The 19,448-nt window shown below is 37.1% G+C and overlaps 1 long non-coding RNA gene across 1 annotated transcript in view; it reads right to left on the bottom strand.

The window, feature by feature from the left end:
- LOC138191210 (uncharacterized) overlaps nucleotides 1–19,448 on the bottom strand; it is an 81,970-nt gene that overhangs the window by 22,865 nt on the left and 39,657 nt on the right. The window contains exon 2 of the long non-coding RNA XR_011177552.1: nucleotides 16,449–16,619. This is a non-coding gene — a long non-coding RNA (uncharacterized lncRNA). The remainder of the gene's footprint in view (nucleotides 1–16,448; nucleotides 16,620–19,448) is intronic.

The raw sequence follows: 19,448 nt of genomic DNA, 5'->3' as shown, positions 1-19,448 counted from the left end.
AACTCCTTCATTTTTCATCCGGTTGCGATATTAACCCTCCGAGGGTACGGTTTAAGACGACAAGGGAAATTCTAATGAAATTAGGGCTCTGAGAAGGTCCAACGTGTCCCATTTTTCCCTCTCGCTTCGCCTCGTCCTTCTCCTCGCTATCCGGCTACCCACTCTCTTTTTAATCTCGATGGCCTAATGCTCCCAAGCTATATTCCACCCGCTGTTTCTCTCCCCTCCTCTCCTCTCTCCTCTTCACAGCGACCATAATACGCAGCTCTTGGTAATTGGAATATTAGCTTCGGCTCGACGAATATCGCTTGATATAACATCATTATCCACGTTCTGTGTACAATATTTCACCTAATTTGATACCGTATCGAAGCGGAAGATGAAAGAAAAAGGAGATCGAAAAATACACTTTTTTAATCCTGATACCGAACCGAGTCCACAATTTACCGACTTCCCGACAGAATATCATTATTATCATCATTATCGGTATATGTCACGTTCGGTGTACATGAATAAAAAAATAACAGGGACAGAAGCGACAAAAAAAAAAAAATTCGGACGTGACCAACGCAGTACGAAAATTCATTCCTGTATGAATTTTGTCTCCCCGATTGATTCAAAATTTTTTCTACATCGTTTGTTTTTTTTCTCCGTCTCCTTTATTTGCGAAAGGATGACAAAGAAAAAAAAAAAAAAGTGCATAAAACGTTCAATCGGTTATAATTGCTCACTACTTTTTTGTTTTTTTTTTGGTCCTCATCGCACCTCTCCTTCTCTCTCTTTCTCTGCGTGATATTATTTCGAATTAAATAAGACCGAATTTCGGAAAAAAAAGAGGAGAAGAAAAGTTGAAAAGGAAGCTGAAATAGAATTGAGAAGGTATCACACGTGAGAAAGTTACGCCTGTTTAACGAGTTTTCTGTTTGTTTTTTTTTTTTTTTCTCTTATCATCTTCTTGGTTCCTATTTCGTACAAATTTTTTCTTCAAATTTTTAATTTCATTTTCTTACTCGGCTTCTATTATTGTTTTAATTTTCTTTTCTTCTCTGCTTCTGTCTCGTCCCTCCCTCCTCCCGGGGGAGGGCGGGGCGGAGGGTTGGGGGAAAGGATGAATATAAATATTTACACGAGGCTCGCGGCTAAGTGACACTCTGGTTTACATGAAAAAACGGTTTACATCTCTCTTTTCGGTGAAACGCCGAAATAACATATATTAACCTCGGGGTCGGTCGCCGCGGGACGTGAAAAGGCCCACCCTCGTCGAAACGCAACAAAACGAAACGAAACAAAACGAAACGCAGCGCATTACGTTCTGTAAACCCTTCCGCGTTACGAAGGCGCAGCTGATTCTTCGAAATCAGATGCACGCGTAGAAGAACACGGGGGAAAAAATGACGCCGGGGGACTGGGAGAGACCCCCACCCCCCTCTCTCTCTCTCTCTCTCTCTCTCTCTCTCTCTCTCTCTCTCTCTCTCTCTCCATGCACTCTCCTTGATCTCGCCTCTACGAGCGTTTACACAGCCTCCTTCTCAACCGCTGCATGGTGCAGCAGCAGCAGCAGCAGCCAGCCCACTATATACAATATGATTCACGTGTTTGTTGATTTGCACCGCTTTTAAACCCGAACACCCATACACTCTGTGCATCGTTCACCGTACGCTGCATAAAATTAAGACCGGGAAGAGAACTTCACTCTTCACTGATACCGGAAAATTTTTATTAAATTGGGCATCGTTACGACGATTTGTTTAACGGTGTAACAAAAAAACTAGAGGCACAGGTAACTATTTTTACCATTATACTCGAAAATGTATAGTTAATCTTCCGGAAATAAAATCATTTCATTTCGGTTTACGATGTACTTTTTATTTTTTCTCGCCAAGTAAAGTCTTGACATTGATTTATTCTTCTACCAACATTAAATTATGCTCATTCTTACGAGAAAATACAGCAAGAGCAAGCGTCATAGAAAACAATAACGGTAACGGATACAAAACTAATTTTCATTTTGTATTCGGAACTGCGGTTTTCGGTTAGGGTGAAAAGTGAAATTATGTAGAAAATCAAAATCAGTGCTGTAACTGTAATTATAAAATCTATAACGTATGACTATTTTTTTTTTTTTTTTTGTCAATTATAATCACTCGTAAATATTAAATCGATATCGAGACCTTATTTAAAACTGAAGAAACCCGGTGATCTCTGAACAAAATCAATGTTTCAACAATTAGAAACTGTACAATATACTGAAAACTTTTACTAATTCTACCGTAACTTTTGTCAACAATCTCAACAATATTCAAACCGTTATAATATTGTAGCGATAAATATTTCACTCGGTTCTTTCAATCGACTAATAAAGTAACTACCGAAAATTGTTGTAAAAGTAGAAATAAGTAAATGAAAAAAAAAGCAAAAATGAAATCGCAACGATCTTTATTTCATCGCCCGGAACAGTGAGGAAAATTAATAGTAAAGTCAGGGTTGAAAAACCGGTTTTTAGGGGTTGAAATTCTCACAAAAATAAAACGTTCGTTCGCCGAAGGTCGACAAGTTTCAAGCTCTCAACTCGCGGCCTGACAGAGAGAAGATTTGGCTTCTCGAAAAAATATCAGGGGGTGAGAGGGGGACGTTTGCGTCTCTGTTTGCAACCCCGTGACCGTTTCCTCGCCGAAAGTAATCTGTCTCTTTTTTTCGCAGATCCGGATTTCCCGCAGCCTCTGTTTAACCGAGTTTCTTCTTTTTCCTACCTTTTTCGTTTTCTTTTCCTCTTTGCCTCCAGCTTCTCGTCCCTTAAAAGAAGGGCAAAGAAGAAGTCGCTCGGTTTGCCGATTAAACGCTTTCGACACCCCCCCCCGACCACCCCCTTCAGCACGATCCCTGGGGCCCCACGCTTCTTGTTTAAGTATCTTATACCCAATTTTCTTTCTCTCCCTTACCCATTTTATACCATCTCTCTGTCTCGCCCTATTAGCGTAAGAGAAAAAAAAAAAATCATTCCAGAGGGATGAAATATTGAAGAGATTCACGTCGTTCCCATAACGATGGAAGTAACAAGGGTGGAATATACCATCAAATTCTGATTAACCAATCCAAACAAGTATTATGATTGCGTTCTCGAAATTAATTTTCTAATTCTGATACTTTTTATAATAACAATCATAATAATGATCAGTAGAATAATTCAATTCGTTCAATTTTGAAGCGTGTGAAAAGTTTCGTGTGATGCTTATAAAATGTTGACTAATCCGGGAAAAATGTCGACTTTAATATCAGCGTGTTGTATCTGCATTATATGCGAAAAAAGAAATGGATTTTCGGATACTATTTCGTTCTTTCAACGGGTAATCTTTCTAGCATTATATTCAACGAATCGTTGTCGATATTGTAAATGTAAGGCTAAGATTTGTGTTCAAAGGAAAAGAACACGTATTTTTAAATGAACGATCTTCCTCTAATCCCAGTTTACAAGAACGACACAATTTTCAAAAATAATTTCGAAACCCTTGTCAAAAAAAAAAAGTAAATAAATAAAACAACCAAAGAACGGCACAACTAAAAAACTGAGTTTAAAAATTTTACAAAATTACATATAGCGGATATTTTAGTGATTTGAGTGTATTTTGAACTGGAAGCTCAAAGACATGGTGAACTTTTTAATAAAAATTCGTATTGAAAATATTGACTCGTATACACATGTAAGAGTAAAAAGTAAAGTAAACAAAAAATAAAAAAGAAAAGAGAGAGAAAGAGAGTAAGGAGATCCGAAATCGGGTAAACGGCGAGATGAAGTGAGTGGTTTGAAGGAAGGGGGGCGAAGTTACGAGTGCAGCGACGCCTTCTCCGCGTGTTACGTGGTGCATCTTCAGCGCCTCTTTGCACCCGACATACGTGTGCGAGATCTCGAGAAAACTTTAGTACTGAGACCTTTTATATGCGGCCGGTATAGGTGTACATACATATATATATATATATGTGTGTGTGTTATATGAGATTGCGAAGAAGAGAGAACGCGGGGCTTACGAGTGGTGTGTGGCTTATATGCCCAGTTTTATACCATCTGCCGTTGCATAATGCACCCTCTCGCCTTTGCCGGGACGAGAAATAGGTGGGTAATGTCGGGGAAGAGAAAGTAGAAGAAGAAGAAGAAGAAGAAGATGAAGAAGACGAAGGGTGGGGATGTACGTCGCGTCGGCTGGATGGGAGTTATGGCAGAATGCGGGGTAGGTAGGTAGTTCAAGTATCCCGCTTCTCTGTTGGCAATTTGTCTTAGTTCGCGATTTTTCACATCCCCTGTAATGTCCTCGGCTCTAAAGGGGGTGCGCCGAAGATGAAGGAAACAAGGGACGGGGATGATGGGAGCAGAAAATCGAACAAGAAACAAAAAGTAATAAAACAAGCAACAAGAATTATTAGTAAGAAATCGGAAAACGGAAGAAGTTTTATGTGAAAAAAAAAAAAAAGAAAAAAGTGAAACACGTACGTATAAACGAAAAATAATTTACTCGCGAATATTTTTCAGCTAATTAAATCGAATGATTCTCATTACTTGTACCACAGTGTTAAATTACTTGAATGTTTTTACGAAATTTGTGGAAATCTGATCCACGAGAAAAATGAATTGGCCGAAAAGCACTACAATTTATTATCATCTTAAACGATCGTATTGACGAGCAATTTTATTTTTCTCTTTTCAATTATCAATATCTTGACTTGACGTTTTATTCGATTTTTTTTTTTATTTTTTTTTTTTATTTAGGACACGTACTACCATAATCCAAAGTCTTTTGCAACAGGAATTTACGATTAAATCTTTTTTTTTTTGTGATTTCGAAAACAAAAAACTCGGTATTGAACATAATTTCACAGTAGAATTCCCCCTTAAAGGAAACGATTGATCGGAGATTGATAATCAGAAATATAATATTTGCAAGGCACCCGAAGAATATAAAAAATCAAAGTAGGTACACGAGTACAATATTCCCAACGCAGCTTGTAACGGCAATTCAAAAAATCAAACAATTTCTCGCTCGCAAACAGCATTGACGCGAGAAATCAAATTCACAGAATCCGAGTTTCACGACGAAAGAAATTTCCTGGCAATAAGAAAACGCAAAAGAGTAAAAAGTGAGAGCAAGAGAGGTTGAAAAGTACGGTAAGAGTGAAAAAACAAAAAACAAAGATAACAGTGAAAAAAAAAAAAACACCCTTACCGCATGCACAGGTGACTTAAATTCGAATTTAACCGAGCAAAGGCAGACCGAGGGGGAAGTTGGCTTATAATACGTGTACGTTCGTATCTCGTACTGAAATAAGAAAGAGGTTCCATTGCTCCACGGGCAATAAGCATTTTACTACGGGGGTTGTAAAGTCCGCGTTTTCGCTACACCTCGAGACACTCGACTATCGCTGAACTGCACGTGAAAAGGCAGACACATTATGCGGATACTCGGAACGCGATCTTGCAACCCTTGCCGGTCGACGCGACTGGGGGATGAGACTGGAAGGAATCGAGGGCGTTTTACAGAGGTTGAAAACAGTGCTAAACTCCGCGGAAATGATGATGCTACATTTGGAGAAAAGAAGAAGTGTCAAATAAATAATTTGGATCCTGTCGGTGCTTTTTCAAAAATCCCCCCCCCCCCCCCCCCTCTATCGAAAAACTGAACTCGAGCATACTGCATTTATTTTCTCTCTTTTTTTTAGCACCTTCGATTTTTTTCATCAATTCAAACATTGCTTAAACGGTCTGAAAATTCTCAAATAATTCTCAAAGCTTCTAATTGTCGCTTGTAACATTTATAGATCGGTTTACATTAATCGTGCCATAATGGAACAAGTCTAGAAATGTTCTAAGTGAAAAATACAAATTTCCAGAATTTTCCAGGAATTTTCAGACCGTTTAAATAATTTTTTAGCTAAACAAAAAAATTGAAGGTGTGAAAGTACAAAATGGAAAAAAACGGCTCATCATGGTCACAGTTTTGAAATGGTTTAAATAAAAAATACAGTTTCTGAGAATTTTTTGAGAATGTTAAAAAGGTCCTTTCCAAAATCCGTTTAAATACTCATAAACAATTGAACAGTTAAATTGTAAATCTGAAAAAAATGCGGGGTAGTGTTTTAGAGTTGGGACAATTCCGTGAAATATTTTTAAAAAAATCGGAAATTGTGAGGATCGGATGTTGGTCGAGATAAAAAAAAAAAAAAAAAAACCAGGATCGTTATTCAATTCACAACTGATGAGGATAATAACGATATATTTGTTTGAATTAAATAGGAAAATTCAAAAGAAGAAATAGGTAATAGAAGAAGTCACAGGTGCAACGATTATAACTGTGTGTTATTCTTGTCGATGAATTTGTCAATAATTTCCAACTGCAGAATCAGTAAGATACGTATTCGTGAAGAAAAGATTGAAAAAAAAAAATCTATAATTCTATTCATCAAAATTTATTACTGTAGCAATTATCTGACGCATCTGCTCGCAGAGACGTGTAATTAAATAAAGATTTTTTTCCAACAAGTACACGTCTGTACTTACATAACATACACGTATAAAATGCAACACACACAGCGATGTAAAACGAGCGGCGAACTTCGCGCGAAATATGTAATACGTGAGTGAGTATAATGAAAGATCAAATATGAAGGCAGAAGCGAGACAAAGTAAAAAAAAAAAAACCAAGAATAATGGTTGAAAAAAAAAAAAAAAAAAAAAAAAACGCACGCACACACATGTACACACTAACTGAGAAAAATAACGCGGACAATAAAAAATAGCGTGAGAGGAAACGGGAACAGAAATTTTTGCCCTTAGTCCCGTTTATAGCCGTAGGTATAACCGCTCGCATGCAGCTCGCATGCTGCACAGCGGCGTTTATAGTTTATTACTACAGTTGGCAAGATTCTATGTGCGTCTATGTGTCTGTGAAATATATATGGTGCAGGACACGGGGATACTGCGAAGTACGACAATAGTCGAGGGAATTGGATGAAGGAACAATACACGAGATGGAAAGAGAGGAGAGAGAATGAGAAAAATAGAGCCGCTGTTCTCTTTTCGCTTCTCTCTTCCCCACTTCTCGTTCTTTGGTTTCGGTTCATTTCCGAGGGGGACTCTCCGAAGACGACGATGAGGCTCGTCTATTTCCGTTCACCGTTCCCCTTGGGGGACAGACTGGGCCTCTTTCATCTGGTCCACGGAGTCCCCGCAGTGGTTACGAGCAAACGGCCGGCTTTCATCGCCCGATTCCCCGGCACAAACGATTGTTCATAGTCCATAAAATGATGGATTTACGAACCAGTCCGCCGCGTATGCAAGTAAACCCCCCTTAGAGAGATGACGACGTTTTTGTTGAGACGCACCGCCGGACTGCGCTGTTTATGAAAATTAACAAAACGCCCGATGGAACGGGTCGAAAAAAATGTGAGGAAGACGGAGAGCGAAATTAGAGGTAAACTTGTGCCCATCGAGTGTTTACGGTCATAGATTGTCGGGATATAAGTATCGAGTTAAACGCGATTTTACTGCAGTGACAGAAGTTATGAAATAGGTATGTTGAACAAGCCGAAAAAACAATTTTTATTGCTACGCTCTTCAAGTTTCACATTGTGAAATTAGCCTTTTTTTTTGAAATGGTAACCAAACCACTTCGTCAAAAGTGAAATTAAACCCCCCAAAAAAAAAAAAAACACATTCGGAGTGTTCTAGAATTCTCCAAAACTTTTATACTTTTTTTTCGCTGCTTTCAAGTTTTCCGTACAACGTCAAGATTTCACTGATGAAAAAAAAAAAAACCAACAGACTTCTCCAAATTCTGTAAATAATTTTTACTGTACACATTTTGTACTTGAAAATTCAAATAATTGAGAATTTTTTAATATTAACTTTTTTTTTTTTTTTGTCACCTTTACTTTTCTTTGCCCAGACCTCGCGAGGGGCAGTTTTTTTTTAACGACCTGGGCAGGTGCAGATAGGACGCCTGCAAGCTCTGAAAGTCAGGGTGGAGCTGAAAAGAGGGAGCGAATCCGTATAATGTGCGGGGATGCGGGATTGGAATCCGAGATTAGAGAGATCGGGAGGCGTAAGTACCACGGATATGATTTATGTGGGTTTCGGGGGCGGCGGCGGCGGCCGGTCGGCTGCAAGAGGGGTGGGGGGCGTCTTCGGAGCGTCGGTGTGGTACCGATTTGGAAAAAAAAGGGAAAGAAAAAAAAAAAAAAAAGAAAAAAGTTACCCCGGTGCAGAGTCTCTGTTTCGCGGGTAGGCCAAGATGGATCGCCCCGAGGGCCACCAAGAAAATATTTCACTCTTGCGTGCGGTCATTTCTTCTTTCCATTTTTTTTTCTTTTCTTTTTTTTTTTTACTCGTTTTTTCTTCATTATTTTGAATTTTTTTCTTACTCACGATTGTTGCAACGTTGACTCAAAATCGGATAAAAGGGCGGATAGTTGTAGAGGGAAATGAAAAAAGTGTTATGTCCAGGCCATTTACAAGAAAAAAAAAAAAAGAAAAGAAAAATGGGCACTTACAGTCCTTTTTGATTCCACTTTTGAATTATTATAAATTAAAAAAGACTGTCGGTGCCATTTTTTCTTTTTTTTTCTATTCAATGAAAAAATGGTACTTTGCAGCCATTTTAATTCTCCTATTCAATTGAAATAATTGAATCAAAGCTGAATCGGACCATTTTTTTTTTTTTTTTTTTCGAAAAAATAAATGGTACTTGAAGCCCTTTTAATTGTCCTTTTCAATTTCGACAGTGACAAACGTCGCGACGTCCGTGCACAAAGGAATCGAAATGATGTCACTCATATTCTGTCTTTTCTTCAAAAAGCGGACACTTTTTTGAAAATGGCGCCGGCAGAATTTTTTGAAAACGGTACTTTTAAGCTTTTTCAATTCTCCTCTTCAATATCGACAGCGATAAGCGTCGCGACGTCTGTGCACGAAGGAACCGAGATAGTGTCACTCATCTTCCGACTTCTTATTCTTATTTTTAAAGGTAAGAAGGATGGAAACATCTGTAGGGAAAGATTCTCCCGCATTTCAGAACGCTTCTAGGACATATATTCGGGATTTCTTACATATGTATACATGACTGCTGGACAAACGTCGAGGGTCAGATTAAATCCTGTACGTTCTATTTCCGGCATGTGGATGACGACGCAGTCATATAGAAACTCGATTCAAATCCATGCCGGAATAAGGAAGCCCAGAAATAGCCAGAGTTCAAAGTTAAAACTCGACGAATAACTAGAAAATAAATCTAACGTAAAACCTTACGAAACCTACGTATGAAATTTGATTGTTTTTCTTTTTATTCTTATTTTTATTATTATTTCTTCATTTACCTAATGAATTTTTCCTTCGATCAATCATTCATGTTTTCAGCTGCCAAATTTATAATTTTTGATTTCTTCAAAAATTGATACGCCAAAATATGCAAAAAAAAAAGAAAAACATTCTAAAATGTTCTTGAAATAATAAATAATAAAGCCATCAATCTCAAATTGCTCCAAGTGCTTTTATTTTATTTAAAAACAAAAAATCCTAAAAGTAGGCTTCCATGCCTCCAGCTATATATTCTCCGAAATCGGAACAACGGACGAACTGCTTGTGCGAAACTAACCGCGGCCCTTTACTTCATTCCTCTCCTCCTCTTTCGAACAAATTCCATTTCGCCGCGAACCTTCGTCGTTAATTCGCCTGTTCAACGTCACGTAAACTTTTCGACTTTTTATTTTCCTACGAGGTACGCAAAAAATAGAGACGGTCTCTTTGACCACGCGTCCAGGCCCCCCATCAAGATATAGAAATAATGGCTCTAAGTTTCACGCATTTTTCACTCACGCCTCTCAGTCTTACCTTTTCACATATTATTGCAATATCCGAACTGTCTGCCATTCTTTCTCCCTTTCATTATCCTTTTTTTTCATTATATATTTTTTTCAGTTCTATTACGGTTTTTCCCCCCTCTTCTTCGACATTCACGTTTCTTTCAGGCATCGTTATCGTTACTCAATTTTATTACATCATGTTAATCGTATTACAGTTCTCTCGCTGAGCTTTAGCAGGATAAGGAATGATCCGTATATTAAAATAAAATAAAAATAAAAAGAAGAGCTCAAAAAAATTTTCGGAAGAGGTGAAAGAAAGAAAAATAAAAAATAAAATATCAAACTACAACACCTTGAAAATTGTTCAACAATTAATTATTCGTTCTTCTTCTTTCTCTGGATATTCTTTCATGTTCGAATGACAGCACTTGCCAAAAGTGTGTGTAATAATTCAAAATAATAGAAAAAACCGGAGGCAACTTTCGAATTCTTTCAACGGCAGGATTTTGGGGAATTTTCTTTTTCTCCTCGACTTCGGCTTATTTTTTACCCCAGCTCGAAGAGCCGCCGCTGGCTATGCCCATTATGCGTGGCTGACCTATTCTGTTAGTTTCTGAATATTGCACGTATAACGCCTCTTCCATATACACACGTACGTCTGTGCGTGTAGACAGGTAGGTATAATATTCCCAACTTCCCACGCTCGAGGAAGAAGCTTCGACGTCGGAGGTTCAGTACCGACTTGGAACAAAAACCGATTATCTAGAAATTTCTCGCCCGTTTCCACATAGCAGCAGAGTTGACGCAAGTGTTCAGAGAAAACACAACCTTTCGTTGAAAATATAATGCAGAAATCGATCGATCGATTTCTCTGGTACGTATATTGCAAGAATAAGATGCAAGAGACATAAAATTGTTAACGTTGTTCATTCGATTTACGAATTTATTCCGGTGAGTCAAGTTCAGGGTAAGAGTAAAATTTACGAAACCGTACAACAATCGTTTATAGTATAAATTAGGGTATAATTTTAATATTTAAGTTATGAATTTTATACCTATAACCGATTATTACACCTAAATAATTGAATGATACGTCGAGGAATTGACTGAAGTATATCACTTCCAAATGGTGGAAAATCTAACCAGGTAAAAAAAAAAATTTTCTTCTTTTCTCTTCATTAATTTTCTCAATTTTCACTCCCGCTATTTCCAATCTCTTTTTTCTTCCGGTTCTGTTTCAATTTAAATTACCCAAGGCAAAAAAAAAAAAAAAAAAAAGAAACGGCTGATTTTGCGGAGATTTCGTGTCATGTGAAACGTGAAAATAAACAACAATAAAAAACATACCTAGAAATAAAAATACTTTATAAAAGCTGAAAGGCTCGGGGATTTTGGAAAGCCGAAATTGTTATAATTTCTCTTCATTTTGAGCTTTGTTCTTGTTTTTTCTCCTTCATTGTTGAAGAAAAATAAATAAAATTTGGAAAAGTAAGCAAGCGAAAAGAGCAAGATAGACAGCGAGAGAGAGAAAAAGAGAGAGCGACTGACTCGAGACATAATTTCGTTGGTGTTGGGGAATCGGGGCGTGATTAATCACCGTTTTTATACGAGGTTAATTATCGGCTGTACAAATTCCCTCCCAAAATCACCCTCCAGCGTCGGATTTAGGTAAAGAAAAATATTTGAACCAGGGTTTGGAAATAATTATCCACGAAGCGTTGTAACTCGAGGCTATTCTCTTCATCCCAGCAACCAGAGGCTTTTTCACTGATACCGAAAACTTTACTTTATCAACTGAAACCTTACGCTCATGAAAATTCAGTTATTATTTTTTTTTTTTTTTTCATACTTTTTTCATTACATCTTTTCATTCTTTACTCGTCATAGTTTAAAAAAAAAATGTATATTCGAGATTTCAAGCTTTTCATCTTCACACGTTCAAAATAATTGTAACTTTAGATTCAATTTTCTCTGAGCACGTTAAATTGTGTATAAAATATAAGATTTTCGAAGGGATCGCTATTTCTGTATTAAAAAATTTTCTTCCAAGTAATAACAATGATACCATTGATAAAATATAAAAGTCCACTAGGTACCTAAAATCGACCATGCTGGTATTTATTTTACTCTCGTTTCATCCGATTTGAAAGTCTCAAATGTCTCATAATTTTATTATACAATAAAATCCGTATCAGCCGTAGTAAAAATTCGATAAAAATTTTTTTTTCAAATACACGTTGATTACCGAATAAAAATTGAGAAATATCGTAATGTACATTAATTACACATCAAACGTGACGGAAAAAAGAAAAATCGTCAATCTTCCCGATATAATCGTAAAATTTTTATAATCGTACATATAAAAGTTAGACAGTGAAAAATATTTATACGTGTATAAAATATACATATTTATAACCACGAAACGGGGTTCATCGCAGAATCAAGCAGACAGTTGGAATAAAATTGGGTTACTTTATTACTCGACCCATGACTGCCACGTTGCAGTGTAACCCCCTCCCCCCACCCTCTTTAACCCCCGGACTTTTGCCGGAGTAGGAAGAAATTAAGGAATTAAACCCTTAACTTCGTTACTGGATACGACGACGTCGAGAACGAGGACGAGGAGGAGGTCGAGAATGACGAGGACGAGATGGCGAAGGGGGTGAAACGAGCCAACGAGCTAGCGAGGGAAAAATTCTGATTAAAACTTAATCTAATACACGGTCGACGCGCGGCTTTGGCGGTTCGGAATTTAACGCCCTAAGCTCTATAATAATATGTTTATATATACGAGATTGGTCCTTATTTAGAGTTCAGACGACCTTTTTTTTTTTATCATCCCCCCTACCCCACAAAATCGGCTCCAAGTAATCAAAGAACAATTCCATAATTTTTTCGGATTTTCATCTCAACTCTAATCCCTTGCCTGTAAGAAAGAGCATTACGTATATTTTATTGTAAGCGTAATAATTTTGAAAAAAAAAAAATTAAAAATAGTAATTTGTCATTGCAAGATTTTATTGGATTATTGGTGATACTATCTGGGAAAAAAAATTAATATCATCATCGTGCCGGGTGGTCTAAGCGAATTGTACACCCTTTAAAACTGACATTCTTGTCCGAGGATACGTATCGCCTATTATTATTCATCTTTCGGAAATTCCGAGAAGATATGCCGAAACAAAAAAGTGAGTTGACACGGAATGCCTTATGTATTTTTGTTTAATTTAATTTCTATACCCCGGTACCGGCAAGGGATTACAAATAAAAAGAACAAAAAAGTGAAAAGAAAAGGGTGACTCTTTTTGTCCGCAGAATTATATCGCGGAGAGTTTAGTTACAGCTTTCTATAATATATATATATATATATATATATATACGTGTAAAGGTAGAATATTGTATACAAAGTTTTTAATTATCGGATATTCGAACTGCAGAGTGGGAACAATTCAATTACACCGCGTGGGCATCGATCCTCGGGCAGCTTCCTCGGTATCCTCGACGATTTGAAAGCTGCCCTCGCCTCTCGTCTTCCGATAAGATGCCAGCATGAATTCCGTCGCAACTTTTTTTTTTTTTAATCAGGTTTTCCTTGTCTTGTTTTTTATTTTTCAAATTTTTTTTTCACCCCGCGGAATCCGAAACGTGCGGCGTTTAATTTGTGGCGAAAAACTTTGATTCGTCGCTTAACAAAAGGGCGAAAATTCACGGACGAGAAACGAAGAGGCGGGAAGAGGGAGGGGGAGGAAAAATCCCGTGCCACGCGGCTCGAGTTAACAAGGCTTAAACAAGATTTAGCGGTAGACTTTTTTTATCAAATAAATGTACATTTTTCACCAATCCTCAAGGGGAAAGGGGGGGACGAAGGGCGAACAAAGAACCTGCCTGGGACGGCACGCGGACTTCGCTCGGGGCTTAAAGCTTGCAGAGATTTAAAACTTGCCGCGCTTTCGCGGACCTCGGAGTTTCCGAAAAAGCTCGCATACTTATCCGCCCGAGAAACACTCTCAACTTTTTTTTTTTTTTGAAAATAAAACTCTTGTCACGTCGATTTTTTGCAGAGCATTTTCTAGTATATTTATCTCTATAATACAAAGATATCTCGCCGCCGCCACCGCTGTGTCACGAATTCAGGAACAAAAAATTAAAAACATTACAAATTCCGCGAAAAAAAATCACTTGTTGATTCAACAAAACATTTAGAAAGTTTTTACTATCTCAAAAGTGACTGAAACATTTGGAAACGAGTGAATAAAAAATATCTTGCATCATACCCTTGAAGAGATTTATTTGAAAAAATTGCAATAATTACTGAAGTCAAGATTCTGATCTAAATCCGTGGTATCGACAAAAATTCCGTTGCTTGTTGTAGAATTTTGTAGGTACAGAATTTTTATCCGAATCGATTTGATAATTTCGGAGGAATTTAAAATTCATCGTTGCTAGCGGGAGAAAAAAAAAAAAAAAGAAAAGAGAACCAAGTATCTTCGTTTTTTACTTTAATAATCAAAGAGAAAGTTAATTTTCTAACGAATAATCGAGCTTTTTGAGACGCGGAGGTGGATTTATTCGTGTATACAAATGAAACTAACTTGAGATACGCAGTAAGCTCGGCTTTTCGTTGAGCAGGTACAGAATCTCCCTCTTCCCGCCTCCAGCGATTTACCCAGTTTAATACTTTAATACGAGAAAGTCAAATAGAAAATTGCTAACGGCTGGTATATATTACGTACCGAGTTCACGGAATGTCTAACAACTGTAAGAAACGTTCTCCAAGTCGAGATTACAAGACCGTTATTTATTTATTCATTTTCTCTTTTCATCGAAACGTATTTCGATAACTTCCATTCGTCGATTCGATTTTCAATTCACGGATTCTGCGAGCACGTTGTTTCTCTCTCTTATAGTTTGTAAAAGGAAAAAAAAAACCATAACATTCTAAGCTTTTAAATTTTCCCAAACCAGAAATTAACGTTTCTTCGAATTTTTATCGTAATTACTTTTCATCAGCTTTGGTGATGTAAGAAAATTACTGATTTCGGCAAAAAAATCCCTTCTTCTAATTCCAACGAATCTGTTTTTGTCTCCCCTTTTCGCGACGATGAAAAGTATCGTGCAAAAACTGTTTTTCCGGCTTGTTCGTAACTTAATCCAACTCGTCCTGATTAAAAAGAGTCGCGAATTTACGTCATTGCATTTTTGAACAGTTCAACTCGACGCTAAAATTCAAAATTTTCAGTCACTTCTTAGAATCGTCACCGCAGCTGAAATAAAATGTAGCATCTTATCTCATCAACGTTTGTACATTATTTTCGTAGCAAATTCAACGCATTTCAAATCCCTGATCACGCACACGAAAAAAAGAAAAAAAAAAAACAGTCAATCAGTTCTAGATTTCCATACTTCTCCGGTATAAATCCTCTTTTTCAAAAATTACGAGAAGCCATCAAAGGCTTGTCAACCAGTTCATTTCTCGTTTACGAGTACAAAGAACATATTCTTCCTTGGCTAGATTCGTCGTGTTCAGAAATAAAATGAAATCGTCTCTTTGATAAGTTCGCATGGCAAACCTGCACCCTGTAACATTTAATACCCATATAACAACTCTGTGCGGCATGGAAAAGTTGAAGCTACAGGCTTTATTGCAGTCGGATAGTGGCTAGAAGCGAGCCAGGCGAGCATCAACTCAAAACGGGGACGAAGCTGAGATATAACCATTTTTAATAAAATCCCGTAGCTCTCTGAGCGGCTTCTCGCGACTCGGTTTTTATCCTGCAAATACGTCAGAAACGGCGCGTGGGATATACACGGAAATCCAGTTATTCTCCGGGATCTAGGACGGAGGAAAAACCTGATTCCCTGAAACCTTTCACGTTTCCCTTCATTTGGCGAAACAGATTGAAAAAATCCGTAATTAAAAACAACAAGCGAATTTTTTTATTTCTATTTCTTATCGTTCCTGGGGTTTGTTGGACGGAAATCAACACAGAGAGTGGAAAAATAACGTCGGGTGTGAATTATTCGAAGAATTCGAACGAGAAAAGGAGAAATACAATTCGTCGGTCCGATTCTGTGATATAAGAAGACGGACGATTAATTAATTAATTTTTTCATCACCAGTATAAATTTTCTCCTCCGCGTTGCGCACGCGAAAAAAAAAATATATTCATCGATTCGATGAAAGATAATTAAAAGTATTATAATACGACTAAATTATACATGCACATAAATTGGTACATATAAAACATATCGATGATTTTAGAATCTTCGGTAAAACAAAGAGAAATGTGACGTACGAAAAATTGAATAAAAATGTCACCTTTGAATTACGACGCGAAGAACGTAATTTTCTGTATCGATAAATGTTCGTCGCCTTGCTTCAATGTGGAATAAAATGAATAATACACGGTCTGATAGGCGATTGAAGTACGGGTGTGTGAGAGAAAAAACAGAGACAGCCGTCTGAAGAGGAAAAACAGTATGATAAGAAAAAGAAGAGGAAGAACGAGAAAAAAAAGGAGCATAAAAGAAGAGATAATCCGGAGACGGTCGAGTCAGTTCGTCGTTCCCATGACAAATCGCGATAATAGAGACATTATACTTGCATGATGCTTCGAGAGGTCAGACCGGCTGGGAGTTGATGCCACGTACCGTTCTTATAATTGCAAATGGATCCTGGAGCACCGATCGACGACAAAGAATCCCGATAGCCGCACATTTTCGTTTCCTTTCGTTGTTTTAAGGATGCGTCTTCGGTACAGTCATGGTTGAAATACCTGAAACAAACGAAAAGTTATGAAAGAGAAGCTCGGAAGCTTTTATTAGAATCGATAAAGAAATTCTTGGCGGTTCAGCAAAATTTTTAACTAAAAGACGTGAATAAATTTTGTTCGTAAATTTTCGTAAAATCGCATTATATAAAAATATCAGGATTCTTGATATTGCGAGAACAAAACAAAACGATGCGATTTTGTTTTCGCAAAATCTTGATAGCCTCAAATATCTTTACTTTAATTTTGCATTTTCATTTTATTTTCTCTTCCACCAAAGGTTAGGAAAAATAAAGTTCAACTCGATGACGTTAGATTTCTATGTTTCAACATTCGTTTCTGCGTTTGTTGTTTTAGCCTAAAAGCAATCTTTCGACTGGACTGTACAATCGATAAATCTTTAACAGTCACGTGACGTAGACGGCAATTTTTATCTGATTACGAAGAAGTTTCGTGGCATTACTGTCACAAAGTCCACGTGTTTCTATCGTGGGTTGTTTTTTCTCTACAACTCTTTACCTCAATCTTTTTCAGATCTTTCATTTGTCTTTATGATTATATTGGAAACTGCAGTGAGAAATTGAGGTAAGAGATAATCAAATAAAAGTAAACGTTAAAAACTAAAATTTGTACAACCGATTTTCGAAATCGGACAAAAAAAAAAAAAATGAGGAGAATCGTGAAATTTTAAAACCCTCGTACTCGATAATCCAAAATAAAAAAAATAAAAAACAAATGGCATTCGTTGTTCTATTTTCTCAATTTTTCTTTTTTCCCCTTTAATTTCATCGTTATGGCAAAATTTACGGAGAAAAGGAGGATGCAAAATAGTATCGATAAACAAATTGGTATGCCATTATCATTGCCTCATCCTTCAAACTCGCGTAAATCTGTTGTCCTGTAGCAACACTGAAAGCAGCAACACTACGTCAACGTGTACCAAGATTGATCGATCGTCTCGAAATCTTGAGACGTTGTCCCGGAGAAAATATTCCTCCAAGAGATTTTTCCCGATCTTCTTATCCTCTTTCCATAATGCATCTACTACATTCCATGTTTATTCCTCCTTACGTGAGGATTTCGCCAAATCGACTGTGCGCAGCGTCGACTTTGCACAATTTGCAGAATTCAAGCACTATTAGTTGAGCGATGATAATTTTCTACAATTTTCATACACTTTCCAAAATGATATAATTCATTTCTGTTTTAAGTCATTGATATTATATGAAGTTCTAGATGTAATTTCATCGTAAAATGAATCATTAGAATTTTTCCATAAATTTTACTAAACTTCTTTTCTCGTACATTTTTTATTTTTTTTTTTGTACCTTCTTTACTTTCAGTTGCACAATTGAAAAACTAATTCACACAGTTGAAATGTGGAATTATATATCTTTGATAATTGTTACGAGACATAGATTCGGCACGTTAAAACCCTTCGTATCTATATTATTTTTGTTTTTTAATGAGGAATTCATTTCAGACTTGTTTATTAATCGTTTACTTTCGCTTGTACGTTTATATTCAAAAATTCATAATTTCTCTCTGTCTCTTTTTCTGCGACGTTGAATGGCTTGAAAAAGATTTAGAACAACGAAAAGAAGTATGATAAAAAAAAAATTAAAAAAAAACAGACAAGAAGTGGGGGAGAAAAAAGAACGAAAGTCGGTTAACTTTTCGTCGCGTCGGCATTTTCCTGGTTTCTATAAGTTCTCCTTGTCACGCGATCGGTATACCTTAATATCGTTGAGGGGGGCACAAAGGTCAGCTCTCTTCGATATACATACATACAATAGTTTAGAGAAATTCTGATGGCAAACAAACTAATTCCCCACCCCGTCCCCCACCTTCAGTCTCCTCTTTTCCTACTTCACGATACAAAAATTATAAATAGTAAATTATTAATGTTTTTCCATCATCTTTATATACCTATATTTAGATTTTCTTCATTTCGAGCAAAAACACACAATTCGTTACTACGTTAATTTACATTCGTGGGAGGGGCAGGAGGGGGGGATAGATAATTCTGTTTCTTATAACGAAAATAATAAACTTCTCGATTCTAACGGTAGGATTCGAGAATCGATTACACCCTAGCTTCGTACACGTAGCCCCGCACACTTGTAGGTATAATATACCTTACATCTATATATATATATATATAAACCAACGAACCCAACTATAATATAATAGGGGGATGAAAATCCACGCCTGCAGGAATATTCCTACTAATTCGCGTGCCCCGAACAATATAACGTGGTATTTACGTATACTTATACGTATACATGCACACACACACACACACGAGAATAGGAGGTTGATTGAAGTTTCGCAGTTGATTATTACAGCCCACCCCTTATGTATTCCGTTGTACACCACATGATGCGTAGGATAGGTAGGTAGGTATATTAATTAACACCAAACGCCGGGAAGGTTTTGTTTGCATAAATAGTTTTGTTCCGTTCTCTGTGTGTTGTTCCACGTTAATGTTTTGTTTGTTCCCGTTGCGCGTCTTTTCCGGCTTTCTCTCTCTCTCTCTCTCTCTCTCTCTTTCTCTCTCTCGGGGAATTTATGGACGCGCGTGTGTACGTGAATATATTTTATACACAAATATACAGGTGTATTAAGCCAGGTATATTGAGGTATGGCAATCTAATTACTACTCGATTACGTACGGTATGTATAATTAATGTGTCGTACGTATACGTCTACAGGTATATATGTGTGTGTGTGTGTGTGTGTGTGTATACACGGCGGGTGTTTTAACCGCCCCGCAAGGTGTTTGCTATCAATTTCGATACGTAATATACTGTCATAATTAGCTACGTGGGACCT

This window comes from Neodiprion pinetum, chromosome 7, assembly GCF_021155775.2.
Source record: "Neodiprion pinetum isolate iyNeoPine1 chromosome 7, iyNeoPine1.2, whole genome shotgun sequence".
In the NCBI taxonomy this organism is placed as follows: domain Eukaryota; kingdom Metazoa; phylum Arthropoda; class Insecta; order Hymenoptera; family Diprionidae; genus Neodiprion; species Neodiprion pinetum.
Note: the sequence above shows the minus strand (reverse complement) of the source record. Positions and strands in the feature narration are given on the sequence as shown.